Source organism: Bos indicus x Bos taurus, chromosome 13 (assembly GCF_003369695.1).
Source record: "Bos indicus x Bos taurus breed Angus x Brahman F1 hybrid chromosome 13, Bos_hybrid_MaternalHap_v2.0, whole genome shotgun sequence".
NCBI classification, from domain to species: domain Eukaryota; kingdom Metazoa; phylum Chordata; class Mammalia; order Artiodactyla; family Bovidae; genus Bos; species Bos indicus x Bos taurus.
Genome location: NC_040088.1, coordinates 33,966,454 through 33,977,109, shown reverse-complemented (window position 1 = coordinate 33,977,109; position 10,656 = coordinate 33,966,454). Strand labels below are relative to the sequence as shown.

The following is a 10,656-nucleotide window of genomic DNA, read 5'->3' as shown; positions in this document are numbered from 1 at the left end:
AGATTTAAAGAAGGAATTCATAGGGCCTGGACTCCATCTTAGGCCTGTTCATGCTGATCATGCTCGGCCACCTTTCCAATGGACTCTGAACTCTGTGTGTGGTGCCTATGAAAACAACAACAGAAGGAAGGATAAGACCCCTCCAGACAGGGGAACCTTGAAGATTGTATGTAGGTTACTCATCGCCTAAGAGAAAACATACACTTATCACCCCTTCCTCCAGACAGGCCATAAATTTTTCTGTATGTATCAGAGTGTAACCTCGGGTTTATTGATTATTGGCTAATTGTTTGACTGTTTGAGCACATGAGCACATAGCACGTGAATGATGGGGTTATTGGGATTGTATTTTCCTTGGTTTATGTAAGTCTCAAGGAATTTGGAGTGGTGGGTTCAGACACGTACACATGGGGTACAAAAGATTTTCACAAATGCTGGTCGGGGTCCTTGGCTAAGAGGAGACTCTGCCTTGGGCCCGCCGGTGTAATAAACTGCACTCCACTATCTGCATTGTCCTTCTGAGTGAGTTTGTTTCCCAGAACGTGTGGCTACAACATTTGGTGCATTGGCCGGGAAACTCCTCACTTTGAGGAGACAGGTCTCATTTGAAGCCACCCCGAGGCTTGAATCTCCTAGAGGGGGGAAGGCGCCTCGCCCTTCTGGAAGAATTCAGCCTTTCAACGCCCGGTTTCTTCGCTTTGGCAGGTAGTGAACTGCAGCAAGGGAACTGAGCGCTCAGGTGAGGAGGAACCCACCTGGCAGGGTGGAAGCGGGGGCCTGATCACCCCCCTGGGAAGGATTAGAAGGGGCACGGACCCACTGGGGCCTGGAGTGGGCAGGCAGCAGTGATTGCTTGGTAAACAGGTTGATGAGTGTGGTACGGTTTAGGAAGGAAATTTGTGAAGGTCATTTAGGAGGTGTGTCCACGCTGTCTTGGGGAAAATTATTACCAGCAATCGCCAGGGGATTTTTAGGATAGGAAACTGGTCCTTGTATGCTCGTATTCTGCCCTCCCCCAGGAGGTGTCCCATCTGCTGTGAAATTCTTGATCCCCTCGAAATTGTTAGGCTAGAAGGAAGGGGATACATAAGTGAGTATGAATTGGCTTCCCCAGAGATGGCCTGGGACATGGGATGTTTAACCCATCTGTGTTTTTATACGAACCTGATCAAGCCCACCAAGGCAGAACGGACGTTAAGGGAGAAATAGTCTTGGACCGGAGAAGGCAGTGGCACCCCACTCCAGTACTCTTGCCTGGAAAATCCCATGGATGGAGGAGCCTGGAAGGCTGCAGTCCATGGGGTCGCTGAGGGTCGGACACGACTGAGCGACTTCCCTTTCACTTTTCACTTTCATGCATTGGAGAAGGAAATGGCAACCCACTCCAGTGTTCTTGCCTGGAGAATCCCAGGGATGAGGGAGCCTGGTGGGCTGCCGTCTGTGGGGTCGCACAGAGTCGGACACGACGGAAGTGACTTAGCAGTAGTAGCAGTCTTGGACCACGCGGTGTTCTGGTTCGGCTGTGCTGACTGGCAGGTGAAGGCACGCTGATCCCCCTTCTCCCTCTGGGATCTGACAGGTAAGGCTCTTCTCATCCCAATTAGGAAGGAGGCAGAATGGCAATTTAAGTGTCATTGAGTGGAAATATCAGAAGTACATAGGCTACTGAGAACTTCATAGACAGAACGAAAAGGAAAAGTAGAAGAAGGTCCGAGAAGGTAAGGAAGATGGAAGTGAATCTAAGGCAACTGTATTGGAGGGCATGATTAAAAATTTTAAGAAGGGATTAGGAGGAGACTATGGGTTGAAGATGAAGCCTAACCACCTCCGCATACTCTGTGAGGTCGAATGGCCGCCTACGGGAGTAGGATGGCCACCAGAGAACACCATGAATTTAAAAATAGTGGACGCAGTCTATACAGTAGTCACAGGAGAGCCAGGACACCTGGATCCATATCCATACATTGACTCATGGCTAGGGTTAGCTCAAGATCCTTCTACTTGGACAAGGTTCTGTATCCAGAAGGGAAAGGGAAAAATATTAATGGCACAAAAAATTGACTGATGATAAAAAAGGAAATTCTACAGGATTTGGACGGGGATGACCTGAGCCCTCCTCCATACTGGATAATGACACTCCTGCCTCAGTGCTCCACCAGGACTGGAGGCCGCCTTAATGCCCAATCCAGGGCCAGGTGAAGTCCTGCAGCAGCTGCTGCTCCTCCACCAGCTCTTCCCGAGGTCATAGAGCCGCCACCTCGGCAGGCTCTGATCCCGGTGACAAAAGCCTCTGGCCAGCACTTCCAGGATCCGGCTCCAGCAGAACTGCCCAAGCTATACCCGCCTCTCCTGGTGAGTACTGACAAGAAGGGGAGGGAGACGTTGGAATTAAGCAGAGACTGAGCTCTGCCAGAGAGCTGGAGGGAATGAAACAGAACAGACAAGAGATTTGCAATGCTAGCTCCTACTCTGGTAAAGTCTATCTTGGGCCCCCCTGAAAATCTCTTCTGCCCCAGGGACAGGACAGTCCTTCAATCAGTCCCCACGAAGGCCCCGGGCTGGTTACAGCCAAACCAGTGTGCCTGGTGCCAAGCTTTTGGCCACTGGAAGAATGAATGCCCTAAGGCAAGGAAGGAAGAGGAAGCTCCCTCAGTTGTGGGGCTTGCTGACTTGGAAATTAAATAGGGCTGCCAGGGCTCAGAGATATCAGGTCCCCGAGAACCCATGGCAACCTTAAAAGTGGGGGACCAAAACATTGACTTCATGGTGGATACAGGAGCAGAACTGTCGGTAGTAACAAAACCTGTAGCACCACTATCCAAAAAGACTACCGCTGTAACTGGGGTATTGGGAGAAGAGATGATTAAATCATTTTGCCAGCCCATAGAATGTCAGATGGGGGAGCACCAAGTGATTCATGAGTTCATCTACATTCCTGAGTGCCCAGTACCCCTGTTGGGAAGAGACTTGCTCTCCAAACTAGGAGCACAAATGACTTTCTCCCCTGAGAAGAGGCCCACCTTCCGGATGCACACTATGGCTTATTTGCTCTCTCTCTCTCAATACCACCCTAAGAAGAGTGGAGGTTGCATGAGCCTCCAAAGGAAGAACCGGGTGGGCTGGAAGAGCACGAGAGCGAGCTAATTCAATTATTCCCTGAGGTCTGGGCAGAAGACAACCCCACCCCCCACCAGGCTGGCTAAACATCAAGCTCCAGTGATAATAAAACTCAAATCAGGCACCATCCCGGTTAGAAAGCTCCAGTACCCGCTACCGAAAGAGGCCTGGGCCGCCATACTGCCCTGCATCAATAGGTTGAAACAAGCGGACATTCTAGTAGAGTGTCAGTCGGCTTGGAATACGCGGATCCTGTCGGTTAAAAAGGAAGGACAGTATTATAGGCCTGTACAGGATCTCAGGCTATTCAACCAGGCTACTGTGACTTTACACCCCACTGTTCCAAACCCCTATACCTTACTTAGCCTCCTTTCACCAAGGACTAAAGTTTATACTCGCCTAGATCTCAAGGATGCCTTCTTCTGCATACGCCTCACCCCAGCATCACAGCCCATCTTTGCCTTTGGCTGGGAAGATCCAGTCGGGGGCACCAAGCAACAGCTCATCTGGATTCCCCCACAAGAACACCCCAGCCATCTTTGGGGAAGCCTTGGCTTCTGACTTGAACTCATCCCATCCAGAAGAGTATGGATGTTGGCTCCTACAATATGGGGATGACCTGCTGCTGGCCGCCAAGACCAAGGAAAAATGCTGGGAAGGGACAAAAGCACTGCTCCAGCTGCTGATGGAAGCAGGTTACCAGGTGTCGAAGAAGAAGGCCCAGATCTGCAAGGAGGAGGTAAGGTAGCTGGGGTTTGTTTTAAAGAAGGACACAAGGTTCCAGACCCTAGTTGGGTCCTATATACTGATGGCACTAGCCTGATAAAACAAGGACAGCGGCTGTCAGGTTAGCCAAAGCGGAAGGGGCCATCAAGACTGAAAAGGGATGGTGGGAATTGCTAAGTGGCAAATTATTGGTACCAGAGGAGCTGGCACACAATCTGGTAAGCCAAACACACCAAGCGACCCACCTAGGCATGCTGCCTGCTCACAGGTTAATGCTGCCTCTCAGGTATTCAGACAAAAACTTCTGGGTATTCAGCTGAAAGGCACGCTGCCCTTTGAACACCTGGGAGTGGACTTCACTGAAATGAAACCTCACCGACACTACTGTTACCTGCTGGTCATGGTATGTACGTTCTCGGGCTGGGTAGAAGCTTTTCCTACCTGGACTGAAAGAGCATCAGAAGTAGCCCAGTGCCTGCTTAGGGAAATAGTTCCCAGATTTGGACTTCCTACCAGCATTGGTTCAGACAATGACCCGGCTTTTACAACAAGTAAGCAAAACTTAAAACATCAAATGGAAACTGCACGCTGCATATAGGCCCAGAGTTCTGAGATGGTGGAATGAACCAACCAGACATTAAAGAGACTCTCCAAGTGGATCATAGAGACTGACTGCTCCTGGGTGGACTTGTTTCTGATGGCTCTGCTCAGACTCAGGATGACCCCACAGTACCAAGGCTATTCTCCATACGGAATTGTGTATGGGAGGCCCCCTCCCATAATAAAACAGGTGTCAACAAATTTGCCTCAGGTAAGAGGGAATAGGATTTCACAGCAGATGGAACTGGGTAAGGTAATAAACCGGGTAACTAAGTTTGTACAAGAAAAGGTGCCATTCCCCTTTGGGGAACAGATTCATGAGTTTACGCTTGGTGACCAAGTATGGGTCAAAGATTGGAAACATGATTTGCTAGCCCCTTGGTGAAAGGGCCTTTATGTTTATTCTAACTACCCCTACTGCAGTTAAAGTTGCAGATATTGTCCCTTGGATCCCTCATACGAGGGTGAAGAGAACATAACTACTCAGACCCAAAAAACGCTGAGTGGACTGCACAGAGGGACCCTGCTGACCCTCGGGAGACTAAGACCATCCTTAAGAAGAAGGAAAAGAAGATCCTGGACGAGCCCCTTCAGGATGAAGCCACACAATCAACTCCTGCTGCTTGGCCTCATCAACGTGATTTTGAATTTGACTTCTGTTTCAACTCAGGACAATGTTTTCATCTCATGGGCACATTCCTACGCAGACTTCCACAACACTTCCAACTGCTGGATATGTAGGGCTATGCCTCTGTCAGTGATGGATGGACTTCCTTGGTGGGTGTCACCACTCTGCCAAGGAGATTTTAAACCACTCTGCTCTTTTCTGGGATGACAAAAAGAGACTTTCCTCTCTCTTGTCAATCATAACCTCTCCTTGCTCTTTTGGTGTAAGACCTACAGTCAATAGACTCGGGTCATGGGGTTACATTTGATATAAATGCCAGTGTAACAAAAGCCTAACCTACTTGTTGTAAATCTACCCCAGTAGCCCAGGTAAATCTACCTTATTTACATGCTAGGTGGACAAGATCCGTGTTTCAATGATATGAGTATATTGCTGCCTTATTCGTACCCTCTATAGGGACAACAGATATTATGATTAAAGTAGAGGCCTTGACTAATTTCACAAAACAGGCCCTCCTAGATAGAACAAAAGCCATCCAAGCCTTAAATGAAGAGCAAATCCAAATGAGAAAAGCGATAATTCATGATAGAATGGCTTTGGACATATTCACAGCTGCTCAAGGAGGGACCTGTGCTATAATTAAGTTTGAATGTTGTGTATACATCCCTGACTTATCTGGCAATGTATCAACTGCTTTAGATGACCAGTCTGGCTTTAGAAAAACCAGGTAAAAGCAATGTCAAATGAAAACATTCCTTTTTGGACTTTGATCCTATCTTGGGTGAAGGGCGATTGGTGGAAAACTATATTTACCACTGTTATAGTTGTCTTGATAGTTCTGCTTTGTGGACCCTGAATTTTACAATGTATTATGAACTCTGTAACCGGAAGGTTGATGTCATTCTCCCAAATTGGTGGTCAGAGAGCCAGGGTGCAATATATCCCTATGAATGATGCTCATAATATGAGTTAAGAGCATCAAGAGCGGGGTGGGGGGGATGAAGAAGGAATTCATAGGGCTTGGACTCCATCTTAGGCCTGTTCATGCTGATCATGCTCGGCCACCTTTCCAATGGACTCTGAACTCTGTGTTTGGTGCCTATGAAAACAACAACAGAAGGAAGGATAAGACCCCTCCAGACAGGGGAACCTTGAAGATTGTATGTAGGTTACTCATCGCCTAAGAGAAAACATACACTTATCACCCCTTCCTCCAGACAGGCCATAAATTTTTCTGTATGTATCAGAGTGTAACCTCGGGTTTATTGATTATTGGCTAATTGTTTGACTGTTTGAGCACATGAGCACATAGCACATGAATGATGGGGTTATTGGGATTGTATTTTCCTTGGTTTATATAAGTCTCAAGGAATTTGGAGTGGTGGGTTCAGACACGTACACATGGGGTACAAAAGATTTTCACAAATGCTGGTCGGGGTCCTTGGCTAAGAGGAGACTCTGCCTTGGGCCCGCCGGTGTAATAAACTGCACTCCACTATCTGCATTGTCCTTCTGAGTGAGTTTGTTTCCCGGAACGTGTGGCTACAACAGATTCACTCCTCTTTTCCTTTCATTACATTGTGGGGTCATTCCCCATCTATTCTTCTCTTTTAGGGATCACCATAGTAAGGATTTGTCTCCAATTACCTTCTATAAGCATCAGGGCTTTGGGTTGAATGAGTTGGGCTTTTCTTGTTCAGTTGAGTCAAACTTCATTTCTGCCTGTCACCATGCAGTCCTTTTCAGAAAAACTGGTCAGGGTCCTTGGCTAAGAGGAGACTCTGCCTTGGGCCCATCGGTGTAATAAACTGCCCTCCACTATCTGCATTGTCCTTCTGAGTGACTTTGTTTCCCAGAACGCATGGCTACAACATTTGGTGCATGGGCCGGGAAACTCCTCACTTTAAGAAGACAAGTCCCATTTGGGACTACTCTGAGGCCTTGTAGCTCGAATCTTCTAGAGGGGGGAAGACGCCTCGCCCTTCTGGAAGGATTCTGCTTCTCAATGCCCGGACCTTTCATGTTAGCAGGTAGTGGGCGGCAGCAGGGGAACTGAGTGCTCAGGTGAGGAGGAACCCACACAGTAGGGTGGAAGAGGGGGCCTGATCACCTCCCTGGGAAGGATTAGAAGGGGCACAGACCCACAGGAGCCTGGAATAGGCAGGTGGCAATGATTGCTTGGTACACAGATTGACGAGTGTGTTAGGGCTTAGAAAGGAAATTTGTGAAGGTCATTTAGGAGATGGTGTCCACGCTGTCTTGGGGAAAATTATTACCAAGCAATTGCCAGGGGATTTTTAGGAGAAGAAACTTGGTTTTTGTGTGCTCGTATTCTGCCCTCCCCAAGGAGGTGTCCCATCTGCTATGAAATTCTTGACCCCCTCGCAATTGTCAGGCTAGAAGGTGGGGGATACATAAATGAGTACGAATTGGCTTTTCCGGAGACAGCCTGGGACGTGGGATATTTAACCCATCTGTATTTTCATCTGTACCTGATCAAGCCCATCAAGACAAAATGGACTTTAAAAGTTAAGGGAGAAACAGTCTTGGACCACGTGCTGTTCTGGTTTGGCTGCGCTGACCGGTAGGTGAAGACACCGATCCCCCTTCTCCCTCTGGGATCTGGCAGGAAAGGCTCTTCTCACCCCAACTGAGAAGGAGGCAGAATGGCAATTTAAGTGTCATTGAGTGGAAATATCAGAAGAACATCATAGACAGAATGAAAAGGAAAAGTAGAAGAAGGTCCGAGAAGGTAAGGAAGATGGGAGGAAGTGAATCTAAGGCAACTGTATTGGAGGGCATGATTAAAAATTTTAAGAAGGGATTAGGAGGAGACTATGGGTTGAAGATGAAGCCTAACCACCTCCACATACTCTGTGAGGTCGAATGACCCCCTATGGGAGTAGGATGGCCATCAGAGAACACAATGAATTTAAAAATAGTGGAAGCAAATAAAATAAAATAAAATAAAAATAGTGGACGCAGTCTATACAGTAGTCACAGGAAAGCCAGGACACATGGATCAATATCCATATATTGACTCATGTCTAGGGTTAGCTCAAGACCCTCCTACTTGGACAAGGTTCTGTATCCAGAAGGGAAAGGGAAAAATATTAATGGCACAAAAATTGACTGATGATAAAAAAGGAAATTCTACAGGATTTGGACGGGGATGCCCTGACCCCTCCCCCATACTGGATAATGACGCGCCTGCCTCCCAGTGCTCCACCAGGACCGGAGGCCGCCTTAATGCCCAATCCAGGGCCAGGTGAAGTTCCTGCAGCAGCCACTGCTCTTCCACCAGCTCTCCCGGAGTTCATAGAGCCGCAGTTTCAGCAGGCTCCAATCCCAGCAATGGAGACCTCTGGTCAATGTCCCCAGAATTCCACCTCAGCTGGACCTCCTAGATTGTATCTATCTCTCCCGGATAAAATCTCAGAACTACACTGCCTGATAACAGGTCAATGTTGCCTCTCAGCGCAGACAGAAACCTCCAAGGATTCAGGTAAAAGGCACGCTACCCTTTGAACACCTGGAAGTGGACTTCGCTGAAATGTAACCTTACCGAGACTACCATTACCTGCTGGTCATAATACATACATTCTTGGGATGGGTAGAAGCTTTTCCTACCCAGACCGAAAGAGCATCAAAACTGGCCTGGTGCCTGCTTAGGGAGATAGTTTCCAGATTTGGATTTCCTACCAGCATTGGATCGGACAATGGCCTAGCTTTTGTAGCTGATTTAGTATAACAAGTAAGCAAAATTTTAAACATCAAGTGGAAATTGTATACAACATATAGACCCCAGAGTTCTGAGATGGTGGAAGGAACCAACAGGACACTTAAATATACACTCTGCAAGTGGATCTTAGAGACTGTTCCTGGGTGGACTTGTTTCCAACGACTCTGCTCAGACTCAGGATGACCCCATGGTCCCATGGCTCTTCTCCATACAAAATTGTGTATGGGAGGCCCCCTCTCATAATAAAACAGGTGTCAACAAATTTGCCTCGGGTAAGGGGAGAAGAGATTTCACAGCAGATGGAACAGCTTGGTAAGGTAATAAATCAGGTAACTAAGTTTATACAAGAAAGGGTGCCATTCCCCCTTGGGGAACAGATTCACGAATTTGTGCCTGGGGATCAGGTGTGGTCAAAGACTGGAAACACGACTCCTTGGCCCCACATTGGAAGGGTCCATATACTGTTCTAACCAGCCCTACGGTAGTTAAAGTTGCAGGTGTCACTCCCTGGATCCACCACATGAGGGTGAAGAGAGCATACCACGCAGACCTGGAGGATGCCGAGTGGACTATACAAAAGGACCCCACTGATCCCTGTGAAACCAAGATCATCTTAAAGAAGAAAAAGAGATGAAGCTGTGCAATCAACTGCTGCTACAAGGACTTGCTGGTATCATCTTGAGACTAACCATAGTTTCAGTACAAAGAGGGACCTGTGCTATAATTAAAGTTGAATGTTGTGTATATATTCCTGATTTATCTGGCTATATATCAGCACCCTCAGTTCAGTTCAGTTCAGTTGCTCAGTCGTGTCAGACTCTTTGCGACCCCATAAATCGCAGGACGCCAGGCCTCCCTGTCCATCACCAACTCCCAGAGTTCACTCAGACTCACATCCATCGAGTCAGTGATGCCATCCAGCCATCTCATCCTTTGTCGTCCCCTTCTCCTCCTGCCCCCAATCCCTCCCAGCATCAGTCTTTTCCAATGAGTCAACTCTTCGCATGAGGTGGCCAAAGTACTGGAGTTTCAGCTTTAGCATCATTCCTTCCAAAGAAATCCCAGGGCTGATCTCCTTCAGAATGGACTGGTTGGATCTCCTTGCAGTCCAAGGGACTCTCAAGAGTCTTCTCCAATACCACAGTTCAAAAGCATCAATTCTTCGGCGTTCAGCCTTCTTCACAGTCCAACTCTCACATCCACACAGCACTCTAGATGACATGAAAGGTCAGGTAAAAGTTATGTCTGATGATAATCTTCCTTTTTGGACTTTGGTCCTATCTTGGGTAAAGGGTGATTGGTGGAAAACTATATTTACCATTGTTATAGTTGCCTTGATAGTTCTGCTTTGTGGACCCTTTATTTTACAACGTATTATGAACTTTGTAACCCAAAGGTTGATGTTGTTCTCTCAAATTAGAGGTCGGAGAGTCAGGGTGCAATATATCCCTAAGAATGATGCTCATACTATGAGTTAAGAGCATCAAGAGGTGGGGAATGAAGGAGGAAACAGACAGAACAGGCTCCATCTTGAAAGCAGGACTCCATCTTGGGCTGGACTGTGGACTTTGAGCTATATGCCCAATATCTATGGAAACGACATACCAATTGGAAAACCAGGCCCCTGGATGGAAGAGCCCCAGGGCTCGTACCTAGACTCTCTGTTGCCTAAAAGAATACCCTGATTATCTGTGTAACTGAATAGAATCATAAATTCTACTATGCTTATTGGGGTATGACCACAGGCCTATTGATAATTGTCTGCTGTTAACTACCTAGGCTTAAGGCATATGAATACGGGTTAACTTTGATTGTATCTTTCTTTTCCTTTGTTCAGACTAGT

At 47.4% G+C, this 10,656-nt stretch overlaps 1 pseudogene; it reads left to right on the top strand.

Moving 5' to 3' along the window:
* The first annotated feature begins 3,529 nt into the window (after positions 1-3,529).
* Positions 3,530-6,044, top strand: LOC113902717 (annotated as a pseudogene).
* Positions 6,045-10,656: the final 4,612 nt, after the last annotated feature.